We start from the raw sequence: 17,681 nt of genomic DNA, 5'->3' as shown, positions 1-17,681 counted from the left end.
CTCTCACAGCTCTCCTTCTCGTCACTGGCCCTCTCTGCATCACGTCTGTGTCTCCCTCACATTTCTGGCGACGCTCGTCTCTCACAGTTCTGCCTCGTCTCTATCTCCTTCATATTCACAGCAGCGCGCTCGTCTTTTCTTTCTCACAACTCTGCCTCGTCTCTGTCTCCCCTCGTTTCATGTTTTCATATTGATTTGCTTGGTGAATGGATCCATCAATGGTTGATGATGATAGAGTTTAGCGTGTAGCTGGTAACTAAGGATTCTCTTTTATTTTTTTTATATAAATTTAGTCTCTACTAATTCGTAGAATAGTTGTCGAATAAAAATATTTATAGTGCTTTTGGGTAGAATTTCTTGTTTCCTTTTGAATTATAATGTATAGGGTTTACAGTCATATTGAAATGAGTTGGTATAACATGACGAACTCCATCCATGGTAGGCTTGTATTATGATATGATATGTTGTTGTAAAAGATCAGATGCTTACTTTTCTACCTTAAATTTCACTTGGTATCCTGTTTCGGTGGAATTTATTACTGCACCTAATTACCTATCGTATTTGCTATAGCAATGTAATAGGCTAATAGCTACGTCTGAAAGTTGAATTGACCTAAAAAAAAGGGTTGTGAATTGTGTTTAGCTTTTTAGAAAGTTCCAACAAAAATATGGGTAAAAAGCTTTGCCCAATCATTGCTTAAACCTAATATGCACTAACATGAGTGGAAATGCTTTCTGCACCCTGTTATGCTTAACTTGTTTCAGTTATGTCTTCGAACAATGGTTAATTATCACTTGTGCTTAACTTGTTTCAGTTATGCTTTGATATGGATTTATGTATGAATTATGTGTTTGTATTTTATTGTTGTTGTGTATGAGACTTAAGTTATTATGGTTACAAAAATGTTATTTGTACACTAAAATCAGTCATTAAAATCAGCCACTAATATATTTGTGTATAAATATATGTAGTTTAATTTATTTTCAATATGTATTTATATTATAGCATGTATTTTAATTTTGATGTACACGTAGGATAACTCTAATATTGTGATTTAACATATTATTTTTGGATGTTTAAAAAAAAAGAAAGAGCATGATAGTGACTTGAACCCATATTAGTTTGGCAAGGTGGGCCATATTTGGGAGGATTTGACGGTGCAGGTCGGCCCACTTTGTCACCCCTAAATACTCGTATTATTCTATTCGGATGGTTAATTAAATAAAAATGATTTAAATTTTTTAAATTAAAAAAAACATTTTAAAAATTTTAAATTATTTAAAATATGTAAAACCTTTTGATATGTTGATATAATAGTATTCGTAAGTATAAAAAATTTAATTCTAAAATAAAAACAGTATTTATAGTATAATTTAGATTAATTTACAAAATAAAAATTAATATAATTTATTACTATTTAGATCGATATATTTGTAATTTCTTCCTATTGCTATTGATGAATTATTTCAATGGCAGAACCTTTTATTTTTGCTGATTGACATTCCCAACGTGAATTGTTTTTTCTTATTGACGTTTTCAACATAAATTAAAAGTGTATCCGTTGGCATTAGTGGATTATTAAAATTAGAAACGGTTTTTAATTTCACTTTAATTTGAGGTTCCAACGGTTTGGAGTAGTGGATTACCATTTTAAAATTGGATTAACACCAAACTATTTTAAATTTCAACTGTCCACTAATTTTAACATTTTTTAAATTGGTGCAATTTATTACAATTTAAATAGTATTTATTAGTCACAAAAAAAATAGTATTTATTTAATTTTTATTTATCAAAATTCAATTAAATTTATTTAAAAATATCAATTTAAATTTATTTAAAAATATCAATTTAAATTTATTTTTAAATTCGGTCTAATTTAAATTATTGTAATTAAATTGAATCTATTTAAATTTAAAATTTATAAAAAAAAGAAAAATTATAACAAGATTTGTAGTTATTTAAATTGCTGTTGTTTTTTCAAAATTTATGTAAATTGTGTCTCCCACTAATTTAAAATTAGTGATTTGAAACCGCACACATATTGATAGCAATAACAAAATATACCGATTTTTATTTTTAAATTCAAATAAAATTATTAATATTTTTAATTATTTTAATAAATTATATTTTTATACTTACAAATTATATTTTCAAATCGAATATTTAATTAACTATATAAGTAGAATAATATAAGTACATAATATTATAGTTTTTTTTTTACCAAAGATAGGAGACTCGAATCCGCAACCTCTTAATTGAGTATGGGGAGACTATGTCATTTAAGCTATTACTCATTGGCTACATAATATTATAGTTAAATCATTACAATAATATACTAACATTAAACTCATTGTACTTAAAATCCCCAATTTATGTACAACTTTGCAGTTGTGTCACTCGGGATACATTCAATTTTTGTAAAATTATAGCTTAATTGGTAATTAAGTACCTAGGATATGTGTTTAATATTTTAATGTGTTTTGGATCACAATATTCAAAATGTATAAAATTTTGTATATCAATAAATATTTTGTGTGTTACGCATTTTGATAAATAATATATTTAATTAATTTAGATAAAAAAAATTCTAAAAAATTATAATGACACTTATTTATAAAGAAGAAAAAAATTTACTTATTACAAAGAAGTTAATATCCGTACTTAAAACAATTATTCTATAACATTACAACATTTATATAATAATAATTTAGAATCTAATAATAATAATAATTTAAAATCTCACAATAATAATTAAGTCAATTACACATTAATCATTCAAATTTCAAAAGACAATAAAAACAAATCTAACAACCAACACAAGATTAGCATAATAATCATTTATAGTGTCATACCAATTAATAACAGCAAAATATTAAATAGTAAACAATAACAAAACTAAAGTCATTCGATTCGTAGCTTGCTCTTAAAGTTATAAACTTGATCTTTATTGTGTGGATGTGTTAGTAACATTTGTATGTAAAAATTAGTCTCTCAAAATTATTACATGAATTTTTGACCAAATATTTTTCAACATCTGATTTGTTATCTGCATTTGTGTTTTTCTCTTTTGTTTTTTTTTTCACAAATTCACTCTATTTTCAGTAATACCCTTAGCATTAGTCACATGAGGAGTGTTAAATATTGATTTAGAAATTCACAAGTTAAAAGCTCAAATTTGTCATAAATAACTCTAAACTGGAATTCAACACCCTTTAAAAATTTGTAAGCTTTAATTTTTGCTCATCACCTAAGTTACCGGTGATAAAGCACCTCTCAAATTTGTTTGCCCAAATCTCTTCCTGAAATAGGCACATAATTGGGTTCTAGTCATTGATGTTCTGAGTCTTATAACTTTAGAATTATTTTGATTTTTTCAGATTATTTTTCACTGCTTCAAGAAATTGATCATTGAATTTCCATAATCCTTCTTCATATCCTTGTTTTGGAGATTCTCCTTCTATTTCCAAAAGATTTAAATATCTTAAATTCATTAATTGTAACTACATTTTTTTACCACCACCACTTTTGTTTTGAACTTTACTTTTTATTACTCAATTTTTTTCATCAAAATATCCTTCATACAAGCATACAAGTTTAAGCACTTAAACAAAGAAAAAGAAAAAAAAAAGAAAATAGAGAGTGCTATGCATAAAAAAAGAAAAAGAAAAAAAAACAAAAAAAAAAATAACTAACCATCAGAAAAAAACATTCATCTTACCTAAGTTACTTATTTATCATCACTACTTTCTTCATCTTTAATCTATATTCTTCTTTTATCCAGAGACTCATGGTGTTACCAACACTAAACTTAAAGTTTAACAGAATTTTAAACACAAATATTTTAAATTATATGAGAAAGTTTGTGTGCACGAAAAAGATATTAACACATTTTATTAGTAATTGTAATTTCCTCTAAGTAGAAGGAAAAATATGTGATAAAGACTGTGTTGCAACTTTTATTTTTATCAATATTTGAATACAAATATTTGTTTCAATTTTATTTCTAGTTCAAGTCCTGGGTAATAAACAACTGAAAAGATAATTCATAATAATCAATACTTGATCAACAAGAGGATGAACAATAAAGAGCATAACTAGAAACTGTCGTTAAAAACAAAATGAAACACAAGCCATAAAGTCAGAGGCCTAAACACCAAACTACAATTTAACCTTGCACAAAGATCTTTGGTTCCTCATTTCTACCTCCTTGCACAAACCTTTGACCAGTGGGTGCTGACCTCTTATACGATACTCTTCTATTCTTTTGACTACTCTTAAATTGCTGGGTAGGCACTTCATTCTAACCTGTTTGCGGAGTTGGACCCATTGCATCGTTAACTCCACTTTCAGGTTGTGTTTCGGCTTTAATGTGGTCTTCGGTGGGCTTTGGGGATACATTAGGAGGTGGGACTTCTACTTGACTTTGCTACTAAGTGGTGTTTTGGTTGATGTTTGAGAAGTTGGGTGGTGGCATTAGTTGGTTTGTAAGAACAGGAATAGAAGATGCTGGTTTTTGGCTTTGATTGCAACTTTTGTTGGTTATATTTTTCTTATTTCCTTTCTTAACATCTATCTTTTTTTTTTGGGGTAGGCTTTCTATGGATTGTCATCTTACTTCCTTTTTTGGAATTTCTTGTGGTATAGGTTGTTCAACGGTATCAGAAATTGGGTTTGGCTCATCATCTACAACATCTACCACTTCAACTTTTTCAAGTAAATCAACAGTATGATCCCAATAAATATGACATATTCTCCCATTTTTAATAGAAAATTATACTTCAGACTACATCAATGTCAAGCTTAATTAAATACAAACCATTGGATATTTTATTTTTTGCCCAATAAAAATTCTTGAAAGAAAAATATAACCATAAAAAATATAACCAAATTCTTAAATAATTCTACCATAAAAAATATATTCAGAGTTTCAACATTCATCCTAAGAATCACAGCAACCATCCTTCAAATATATTTCAAAACTCCATTCATGTTTTTCTCAAATCGTTCCTTGTGATGGTACACAAAAATTATATGATTTGCCATTTGTTTATCGAAAAATTTTTAATTAAACTATAAAATAACCAAATTGATACAAGTAATTTGTACATGTTAGAATATAATTAGGATCAATTAGCATTATTTAACATATCTGAATATTTATTATAGGATATTACGTTTTTATTATTACGATTCTCTTAGCACCTATAAATACCCTTTTATATTGTATCATTCGAGACAACTTGAATAGACAACTTGAATATCTACTTAATATACTAAAACTGGGTTTTCTCCCGACTAATGAAAGTGAGGTGTCACTTTCTTGTGAACCCATTTTTTCTCCAAAATGAATGCATTTAATGAATAATACATAATTATACTAATTTAGAAAAATATCTTTATTATAATTATATAAAATCAATATTTAATGCATTATTAAACTACTTATAAATTATTAACCAAAAATATTTTTAATTATTTTAATGAATAATGCATAATTATACTAATATAGGAAAATATCTTTATTATAATTATATAAAATCAATATTTAATGCATTATTAAACTAATTATCAATCGAAAATATTTTTAAACATTTTAATTATATTCATTTTAATTAGTGGCAAGTTGTTAACCCATTTATATTGATAATAATAATAATTTTATTAGGATAAATATCAAATTCTATTCCTAATACAAAAATATAAAATTTAATTCCTTCCATTTTTATTTTACCACTATAAAAGACCATGTATGCTAGAAGAAAATATCATTCATTTACCAATTACTCTTTCATTTGATAGCTTTTATAACAATTCTTTTTCTTCCTATGAGGCGTCGTTGCAAGAAGGCAACTATCATGGACACAAACTATTACACTCTCCAACTTTCGTGCTCATCATTCGGAGCTATATAAGATATGTTATCTATGAAGTATTTATAGACCATGGTGTTATCATGTATGCATAAATAAAAAATATTTCGTATTTAAATTTAAGTTATTTACCTGTTTGTGGTATATTGTAGTGTGAAATTACTTTTAATATGTGTTGTGTAATGATATTATGTTCTAATTTAAGCTTTTACTTTAAAACTGTATTATTATTTTATCTCATTATTTTTTTTAGATATCAAGTTGACGTATTTTTATTTATTATTATTATTATTATTATTATTATTATTATTATTATTATTATTATTATTATTGAAACCAATGTGATATGAAATGTACCAAAAAAACTCTCACATTTAATTTATTTTATTGTAGTCTTTTATTTATTTTATTTATTTTTATTTTCTTCTTATTCATTTTATTTTCTTTTTAATGTAATATAATTTATTATAATTTATACCAATCTATCTACTTATCTACTTAATATATTAAAATTGAATTTTTCCCCAACTTATGATGGTGAGGTGTCATTTTTTCGTGAATCTATTTTTCCTCCAAAATGATTGCAATATTTCTCTCTTTTAAATTTATTTTTAAAAATTATCTTTAATTGATATAATTATATTATAATTAGTATTTAACAAGTTTAATCACCCGTACCATGCACATGATAAGATTGAAATTATAATTTTAAGTTGTTATGTTAAATTTCATTTTAATTATAATAATTTAATTAATAAAAGAATAACTTGTATGCGTTGTTTTTCTTTTTTTAATATAGTGTTAATTGTATTAACTATAAAATAGTTATTTAATCTACTTTTTTCAATAAATCAGGTATATATACTCAATATGACCATAAATAATCTAGTAATACTTAAATCTACCAACAAAGTTTTATATGTTGGTTTACTGTGAAGTAAGAAAATATCAAAATCAGCTCAAAATGAAGAACAATTAACCCGTGCCATACCATGCACGTGATAAGATTAAAGTTGTTATTTAAACTTGTATTAACCTGTGCCATGCACGTGATAAGATTAAAATTATAATTTTAAATTATTTTGTTAAGATTAATTTAAATTATAATAATTTGATTAATAAAAATATAATATGTTATGATTTATTTGTTTTTTCTTAATCTAGTGTTAAATATATTAATTCTAAAATAGTTATTAATTGGTTTTAGTAATCTACTTTCATCAATAAATCAAACATATATACTCAATGTGACCATAAATAACTTAATAATACTTAGAGCCACCAACAAATTTTTATATGTTGTTTTACTGTCAAGTAAAAACATATCAAAATTAACTCAAAATAAATAATAAATTATTAGAGAATTCTAATACACAAAATTCTCTAATAAACAATAAATAATTTAAATCTACTAAAACATAACTCAACACTTTTCTTTGATGCCTGCAAAATATATACTTAAAATAATATTATATCAATGTTAGCATATAGTTTTACAATCATCGACCGTATTTACTATACATGACTCCTTCTTAAAAGTTATTCTACACACGTGTGCAGTCGAAAGATAAATTATTGGACTTTATTTTTCTAAATTATTATAATTATGTATTATTCATTAAATGCTAATTGTAATATTGTAATAAAATTATAATAAAGATATTTTTCTAAAATAATTTAGAAGAGAGAATAGTGCTTTCATTTTGGAGGAAAAATGAATTCATGAGGAATTGTACCTCACTTTTATTAGTTGATAATGTATTAAACATTGATTTTATATAATTATAATAAAAATATTTCTCTAAATTAGTATAATCATGCATTATTCGTTAAATGTTAATTGTAATATAATTATAATAAATATATTTTTCTAAAATAAATTTAGAAAAGAAAATAATGATTTCATTTTAGAGAAAAAATGAATTCATGAGAAATTAACACCTCACTTTTATTAGTTGGAGAAAAAAATCCAGTTTTAGTATATTTTGTCATTATTATACATTTTTCTCTAATCATATATCCACCGTTTTCTTTTCTTTGTTTCAAGATTTTGAACTTAGGTTTAACTTCTCGTAGTTCTCACTTCTTAGTTATTCTATTAGATATAGTTGATAACTATTAAAATTCTTCGATTAATATAGGAGAAAAATATATTATTATATGATAGAATTAATATGAGCATATTTTATTATTAAATAAACAAAGTTAATATAAAATAAAATTATACATAAAAAATAAAAAAAATTAAAATAGCAAAAGTGATAAAAATATTATTTTTATAATTTTGTTTTGTCATTTTTATGTATAGAAGATTAGAAAATAGTAAATTTTTAACTAAATTAATTTATATTTGTTGTATTCAATTTAAATAAGTAATAAATTATCTTATTTTAATTTATTTCTTAAATTTATATATCATAAAAATTAAATCAAATAATTAATATACCTAATTTTAAATTGTGTGATACTTAAATATCTATTCAAATCAATTAGTTGATATAATTAATTCATCATAATGAATTATCTTTAATGAGTTAAACAAAATAAAGTAGAAGCATGCTATGTTGATTCTATCATTAAAGGTAAAAATTCGATTTTTATATAATAGAATATATAGAATAGATAATATAATAGACGGCGAGAAAGAGAAAGATAAACATTTTAGATTCTAAGTTGTTTTATTTAGATGTTGCAATGTGGGTATCACATTATTTTACTTATTCTACTCTATGGACCCTTTTGTAACTTTATTTCAGTATCAATGGAATTTCACTACCTTTGGGTACTAAATTAAAATTCAAAATGAAACTGAAAAAAAAAATAAAGAGTATAAAATTATTGATTGAAAAACACTCTAAATAATAAAAAGCCAAATTAATTTTAATATTAAATTCATTAATACAGTTTTAATTTTATATAATAGTTAAATAATAAATTAGTAAAAGCAAATAGAAGAATGACTTTAATTAGTATTTGAAAAAATATTCATTTAGAATAATTAAAAAATATAAAATTATGATATTATTAAAAATAATACATTTTTATGTTAAAAAAATTATATTTAAATAAAATATTTATAAAATATACAATTTAGAGTAACATGGTTTCATAAACATTAATCATTAATCAATTATGAACTAACATAAAATTATAATATAATTTATTTATGAAAAAATAATCAATAATTAATATTAATAAATATAAAAATTATCCAAATACTTTGATCAAAAGTATGAGTGATTAATTATTATTCATTATTAATAATATTTTGTTCATAACAAAAACTGAAAATATAATTATTCAGATTTAGATTTTAGAAAAATAAACGTATAAGTAACAAATGATCTATTTTATCATGTATATTATAAATTAATTAATTAAACTAACTGATATAATGAATTATAATTAATTAATTGGTATAAATTATAATAAATTATATAATATTAAAAAAATAAAATGAATACAAAAAATAAAAAAGAAATAGAAGAATAGAAGACTACAATAAAATAAATTGAATGTGAGTTTTTTTTCTTTTTACAAATTTTATATCACATCCGCTTCAATAATAATAAATAAAAATACATCAACTTAATATTTAAGAGAAAATGATGAGATAAAATCATAACACAATTCTAAAATAAAAGCTTAAATTAAACCATAATATCATTGCACAACACAAATTAAAAGTAATTTCACACTACAATATACCACACAAATAAGTAAATAACTTAAGCTTAATTACGGATTTTTTACGGATTTTTTTTTTTATGTATACATGATAACACCATGGTCTATAAATACTTAATGGATAACATATCATATATTGCTCTAAATGATGAGCACATGAGTTGAAGAGTGTGTGCTGATTTGTGTCCATGATAGTTGCCTTGTGACGACGCCTCATAGGAAGAAAAAAAATTGTTGTAAAGCTACCCAACGAAAGAGTAATTGGTAAATGAATAATATTTTCTTCTAGTATTTTTATAGTGGTAAAATAAAAACAGAAGGAATAAAATTTTGTATTTTTATATTAGAAATAGAATTTGATATTTATCCTAATAAAATTAAATAAATAATTAGCTATATTTAAATAAATAAAATAAATTAAATAAAAATATTTTTAAGAATTAACCAAATCAATTAGTCGATACAAATAATTAGTATAATTAATTTTATTTGATTTATTGAATTCAAAAAAATAAATTAGAAAATAATTGATTAAATTAATTAGTTGATATAATTAATTTATTATAATTGATTGGATTTAATGAATTAAAATAAATAAATAGAAAACATAGGAGACAATGATTTTTTTAACTAAATTAATATGTATTTATTGTATTTAATCAGTATAAGTAACAAATCATTTATGTTATTATGTACCTTATAAATTAATGAATTAAAATAATTGATATAATAAATTATAATTATTTGATTGATATAAATTATAATAAATCGTGTGATATTTAAATACCTAATCAAATCAATTAGTTGATATAATTAATTTACTGTAATAAATTATATTCAATGAGTTATAAAAAATAAATTAAGAAACACGCTAAGAAGTATCCCACGCCCATCATGAAGTACAGAAATTCAATTTTTATATAATAAAAATATACATTCTTATCTACTTAATATACTAAAACTGGGTTTTCCTCCGGCTAATAAAGGTGACGTGTCGATCCCTCGTGACTCCATTTTTCCTCCAAAATGAATGCAATTTTCTCTATTCTAAATTATTTTATAAAAATATCTTTATTATAATATATTATAGTTAATATTTAATGAATAATATATAATTATACTAATTTAGAAACATATCTTCATTATAATTATATCAAATCAATATTTAATGCGTAATTACTGTATATAATAAAAAATTACCTTAATAATAATAATAAGTAATTTACATATTTATTTTTATTTTACTAAAGTCTATATATAGTGTTTTTCTGTGGTACATAAATCTAAATTTGAGAGTCAACTCATAATTTTATATATTTTTTAACTACTTCATAGAATAAGAATGTATTCTTCGTTTTTTATTGAAGTTGATCCTTTTAAGGTACAATTTATAAATTTTTATAATATTTTTTATATACTCATTCTATTATATTATTCTTTTGATAATTTATTAATTGTTGTTACTCTAAGTTATTCTTATCGTCTAATGTTCCAGTTCGATTGTCTTTTGCCACAATCGTTTACAATGCATCACATCCATGAAATACATCATCGAGTTGTCTTCACTGATTCGGGTTCCGACTACATGGATGTAAGCGTTCAAATAAGGGGCAATAATCTCTACTTTATCGAAAGATGGTTGGATCTACTCACCTATTATGACCGACCTCCTAATGGAATGTGGTTAAAGTTAGCTTTCTTGGGAGGAGCTCGATTTTTTATTGAGGAATTGTTTTCACGGAATTTTGTAGGCCAAGTTCAAGTTCCATCCCCTCTATACTTTTTACGTCTGCCTGAAAATTTTTGAAGTGGGGCACATAATGAGATTGAATTCTATCCGTTTAAGTTCAATTTTGCTAAATTTGTGACAAATTCGAATATGCAATTTCAACTATTGTTAATATATTTAAATTTTCTTATTTTAAATTTTTTAGAAAAAGAGGTAAATAATTAGGTTAAATAACTAGGTAAGATTGAAAAATTATCATAAAAATTCGTATTATTTATTCTTGATAAAATTGAATCAAGAGTTATGAATTAAGTTATTATTTTTTTAATAATTATACGGATTAAATTATCAAATAAATTATACGGATTACACGGATTATAATTTATTTGATAAGATTAAAAATAATTAACTTTAAGTATATTAATTAAGTAATAATCAGTACATGATATAATTTAGAGTAATTATCCGTGGCAAGAATAATAACCCATGTTAATAGTTTCAACAGCTATCTAATAATCTTTTTCGTGATAATATAATGTTATGTGCATAACACGAGTTATTACTTTTTGATAATATTCTCATTTAATACTTTCATAATATTCTCTAAATTTAACTTTATCTACTTAATATATTAAAACTGAGTTTTCTCTCAACTTATGATAGTGAAGTATCACTTTTTTGTGAATTAATTTTCTCTCTAAAATGATTGTAATATTCTCTCTTCTAAATTTATTTTAAAAAAACATCTTTAATTAATATAATTATATTATAATTAGTATTTAATGAATGATACATAATTATACTAATTTAAGAATTTGTCTTGATTATAATCATATCAGATCAATATTTAATGTATTATTAAACTACTTATTAATTATCAATTGAAAATATTTTTAATCATTTTATTTATAATAATAATAATAATAATAATAATAATAATAATAATAATAATAATATGTCTGATTTATTGAAAATGTAGATTACTAAAATCGATTAATATAAAAAAACTAATAACCTTTTGAATGAAATATATTAAAATTTTTAACCTAAAATAATTATATCATTAATATCAAGTGATACTAATAAATATTTATCAAAAAATATTTAAGAAAAAATGTATTTAAATTATAATAATAAATATTGATAAAATATAACCTTGACCCTTTTATCTTTTACGTGATATATTTTAAATCTTTAATTAAAATATTAATCTTTCATGATATATTACAAAAAATTGAATTATAAAATATATCACGTGATAACTATAATTTTAACCACATTAAATACTAAAGATATTTATCAAGATATTTATTAATTTTAACAAATATTTTGATCAGGTATTTTTATTTATATATTACTAAATGATATATGTTATGAATTTTATATTATATAAATTTTATAATCTTATTTCCAAGGAAGAAAAATATATACTAATAAAATATTTTAGAGAAATATCATTTTTAAAAATCTACTTGATATATTAAAATTGGGTTTTTTCCCATCTAATGGAATTGAGGTATTCATTCCTCATGAATCTATTTTTTCGCCAAAATGAATATACTATTTTCTCTTCTAAGTTTATTTTATAAAAATATTTTTATTATAATTATACTATAATGAGCATTTAAGTAATAATGCATAATTATACTAATTTAGGAAAATATCTTTATTATAGTTATATAAAATTAATATTTAATACATTATTAAACTACTTATTAATTATCAATCAAAAATATTTATATGATAATGGCACCAGTTATTAATAACCAATTTATATTTCTCTAAATAAATTTATTTTAAAAAAATATCTTTATTAAAATTATATTACAATATTATAATTAATATTTAATAAATAATGCATAATTATACTAATTTAAGGAAATATCTTTATTATCTATCTATTCTATCTATTCTATTATATAAAAATTGGATTTTTGCACTTAATGATGGAACTGATGTGGCTTACTCTTGAGGTGTTTCCTAATTTATTTTATTTAATTCGTTAAAGCAAATCAATTATAATTAATTAATTATATCAATTAATTAATTTAATTAGACATTCAAATCTCACCATTTATTATAATTTATATGAATTGACTAATTATAATTAATTACATCAATTAATTAATTTGGTTAATTATATTAATTGTTTAATTTGATTGGAGTAAATATCAAATTATTTAATAAATAATTAATATGATAACAAAATATATGAATTAATTTAATTAGTTTATTTTTCTTAATACCATCTATTTATACAATATCAAATGTTTTATACTCATTTGCTCTCTTTTTTCTCTCTCTCTCCCTCCCTCCATCCCTCCCTCCATTCCTCTCTCTCATGTTTAGGGTACAATTTTCGTGTTTTATTTAATTTTTGTTTCTTTTATCTTTATTTATATATTTTTTTATATTTTTTTATATTTTTGTATTTTAATTGCTTATTATTAGGCACATACTTTTTTTACTTTTAGCTTATGATTAACAAAAAAGATGTGTCATCTTTATGTTGACTATAATTTTATTTTGTAATATTCTATTATGTCATATGTACTTCAATTCATATATATATATATTGTCTTTTTTTTTTTGTGATTTACAATTAATATATATATTGTTCGTGTATGTGGTTTATATGTTAATATTTTTATTGATTCTCTTTATTATTATTATTTTTGTGTGTGTCTCTTTGTTGCTCTTTTTATTTTAGTTATATTCATTGATTTCTCTGTATTGATGCTCTTTTTATTTGAAATATTGTGGTAATTTAGAGTGTATGTTGTGACCCATGTAATATTCGTTAATTTGGTGTAACTTTTTAGATGGTTTATGTTATAATGTGTTTAAGGAGTTGACTTAAAATTATAATATAAAATATAAATTTATAATATGATTTATAGTATGCTAAAATAAAATATTAAGATATTATCATATAGATATTTTTTTATTTGTCTATTAAATTCAACTATATAGGATCTTGAAAATTATGCAATTATGTAATTAGTTGTTTTTTTCATATAATTATTGTATTGATCATTTACATTAGTGGATAATAATAATAATAATAATAATAATAATAATAATAATAATAATAATAATAAGGTCTACACGATACATGCATTATATTTTAAAAAGGTAAAATATATTTTAAAAAAATTAGGGTATCAATAATTAATTTTGATTAATATCAATATCAATAATTAATTCTTATAATTATTTTTGTACTACTAAAGGCTACATATAGTATTTTTTTTGTAGAATAAAAAAGATTGTGATTCATAACATTTTCGTAAAGTTATATCGTATGGATATAAGATTAATTAGATAACAAATTGAATTTTAATTAATATGTTTTATTTTCTATTCATTTTTTTATTAATTTTTTTACTTTTTATATTTACAGTAAATATTGAATGTAAAAAAAAATATTGAATGTTATCTATTTTATTTATTTAGAGTCATAATTAAATTTGATATAATTATAGCAAGTATCTAGAATTAATAATGGCATGATATTATAATTTTAAGTTGTATAATATAATAAAAAATATAGCAATTTATGTATGCTTCCTATATAGCAATAATATATATATATATCCTCTTTTAGCTCTTTTCTAAAAATATTGGCATATAATTAATGTAGATAACATATATATTGAGTAAGTATCTCCATTGAAAATATTTGTTAATTATTACCGTGTATAGTTAGTGTATGTGTATATATATATATATATAAGGAGTAATAGTGAATTGTTACAATTATTTATCATCAAAAAAATTCGTACCTCAGATATAAATTTTCTTCTGTTTATTATTTTTCATACCTAAGGGCTACTAACTACGATTCTAAGTGCTAATAGCCTTTATATTTGATTTGTTTTGTAGTGTGATAATAGCCAATATATTTGTTGGTGGATTTAACTATTACTATATTATTTATGATCATATTCAGTATATATGTCTGATTTATTGAAAAAAATAGATTATTAAAACCGATTAATAACTATTTTAGAGTTAATACAATTAACACTAGATTAAAAAAAATAAACAATACATAACATGTTATTTTTTTATTAATCAAATTATTATAATTCAAATTAATTTTAAAAAAATAATTTAAAATTATAATTTTAATCTTATCACGTGCATGGCACGGGTAATTACTCTTGTATATGTTATAAAAATATGATTTGATTCCATTAACTTACTTATTTTTTTAACTTGCCACCTATATTCAGCATGGAATTTTTATTTTTCTAAAATAAATTTAGAAGAGAGAATAGTACTTTTATTTTGGAGAGAAAATAAATTCATTAAAAATTGACACCTCGCTTTCATTAGTTGATAATGCATTAAATATTAATTTTATATAATTATAATAAATATATTTTCCTAAATTAGTATAATCATACATTATTCATTAAATGTTAATTGTAATATAAATATAATAAAGATATTTTTCTAAAATAAATTTAGAAGAGAGAATAGTGCTTTCATTTTAGAAGAAAAATGAATTTATGAAAAATTGACACATCACTTCAATTAATTAGGAAAAAATACAATTTTAGTATATTAAGTAGAAGTATATTATTATTATTATTATTATTATTATTATTATTATTATTATTATTATTATTAAAAATATTTTCGATTGATAATTGATAAGTAGTTTAATAATGTATTAAATATGGATTTTATATAATTATAATAAAGATATTTTCCTAAATTAGTATAATTATACATTATTCATTAAATGCATTCATTTTGGAGGAAAAATGAATTCATGAGAAATTCATACCTCACTCTCATTAGTTGAGAAAAACCTAATTTTAATATATTAAGTAGATTATATAAATAGAAATACTTGCTAAGTATATATAAAAGAGGAGATATATAATTATATATAATATAATTGCTATATATGTAACAGATATAAATTGTTATAATTATAGAGACTTACTATAATTATATTAAATTTAATTATGAATGTAAATAAATAAAAGTGATAATAATTAATATTATTTTTTTCTTTTTTATATTTAATATTTACCGTAAATATAAAAAATATTGAGAAAAAAAGTAGATACTAACTTTATTTTATTTTATTTTACGTCATGGATTTCTTTACTAAAATTAATGGAAGAAAAAAAATCTTTGTTTATATATTAATCTCAATCACAATAAATAAGATGAATCGATTGAACAACTAACAAATTTAATGGGTAAATATTATTTTTCATTTATGGAAAAAAAGAGGTAATATGCATGCGTATATTAATATAGAAAGAATATATACTCACAACTTTAAAATCTTCAAGAATATTCGATTGTATTATCCTTCAAACCAAAAAATTCATCCTTTATTTTCATTAAATATTTATATTAATTTAATTAGATGAGTGTTTTAATTAAAGAAAAAATTATTATTATTATTATTATTGAATAATAATGATAATTATTGTTATTAATATTAAATTGATTATTAATATATATATATATATATATATATATATATATATATATATATATATATATTTATATTGTTACTTCTACAATCGTGTAATAATATTTCCTTTCATTTGTTAACTAATTAAACTTAGTTATTTATATTAAATATATTTAATGATTACTAAAAATTAATCATATAATTATCATTATTAATAACCAATTTATATTTTCCTAAAATATTATTTTCTATCTTATTATTATTATTATTATTATTATTATTATTATTATTATTATTATTATTAATGTATAGGTCACCATTAAGATAATAACTTGTCACTAATAAAATTTTAGGATAATGAATAAAAAATAGAATTATATCAATATAATTAAAATAGTTAAAAATATTTTTGATTGATAATTAGGTTAATAATGCATTAATTATTGATTTTATATAATTATAGTAGAGATATTTTTCTAAATTAGTATAATTATGAATTATTCATTAAATACTAAGTATAATATTGTTATATAATTATAATTAAGATAATTTTCTGAAATAAATTTAAAAGAGATTAGTATAATTATAATAAAGAGATTATCTTAAATTAGTATAATTATGTATCATTTATTAAATATTAATTATAATACAATTATATCAATTAAAGATAATTTTTAAAAATAAATTTGAAAGAGAAATAGTGCAATCATTTTGGAGAAAAAATGAATTCACGAAAAAATGACACCTCACCATCATAAGTTGGGAAAAAATTCAACTTTAGTATATTAAGTAGATAGATTGGTATAAATTATAATAAATTATATAACATTTAAAAAGAAAATAAAATGAATAAGAAGAAAATAAAAATAAATAGAATAGATAGAAGACTACAATAAAATAAATTGAATGTGAGAGTTTTTTTTGGTACATTTCATATCACATCCGTTT

This window comes from Arachis ipaensis, chromosome B2, assembly GCF_059453495.1.
Source record: "Arachis ipaensis isolate K30076 ecotype BB chromosome B2, ASM5945349v1, whole genome shotgun sequence".
Lineage (NCBI taxonomy): Eukaryota > Viridiplantae > Streptophyta > Magnoliopsida > Fabales > Fabaceae > Arachis > Arachis ipaensis.
Note: the sequence above shows the minus strand (reverse complement) of the source record.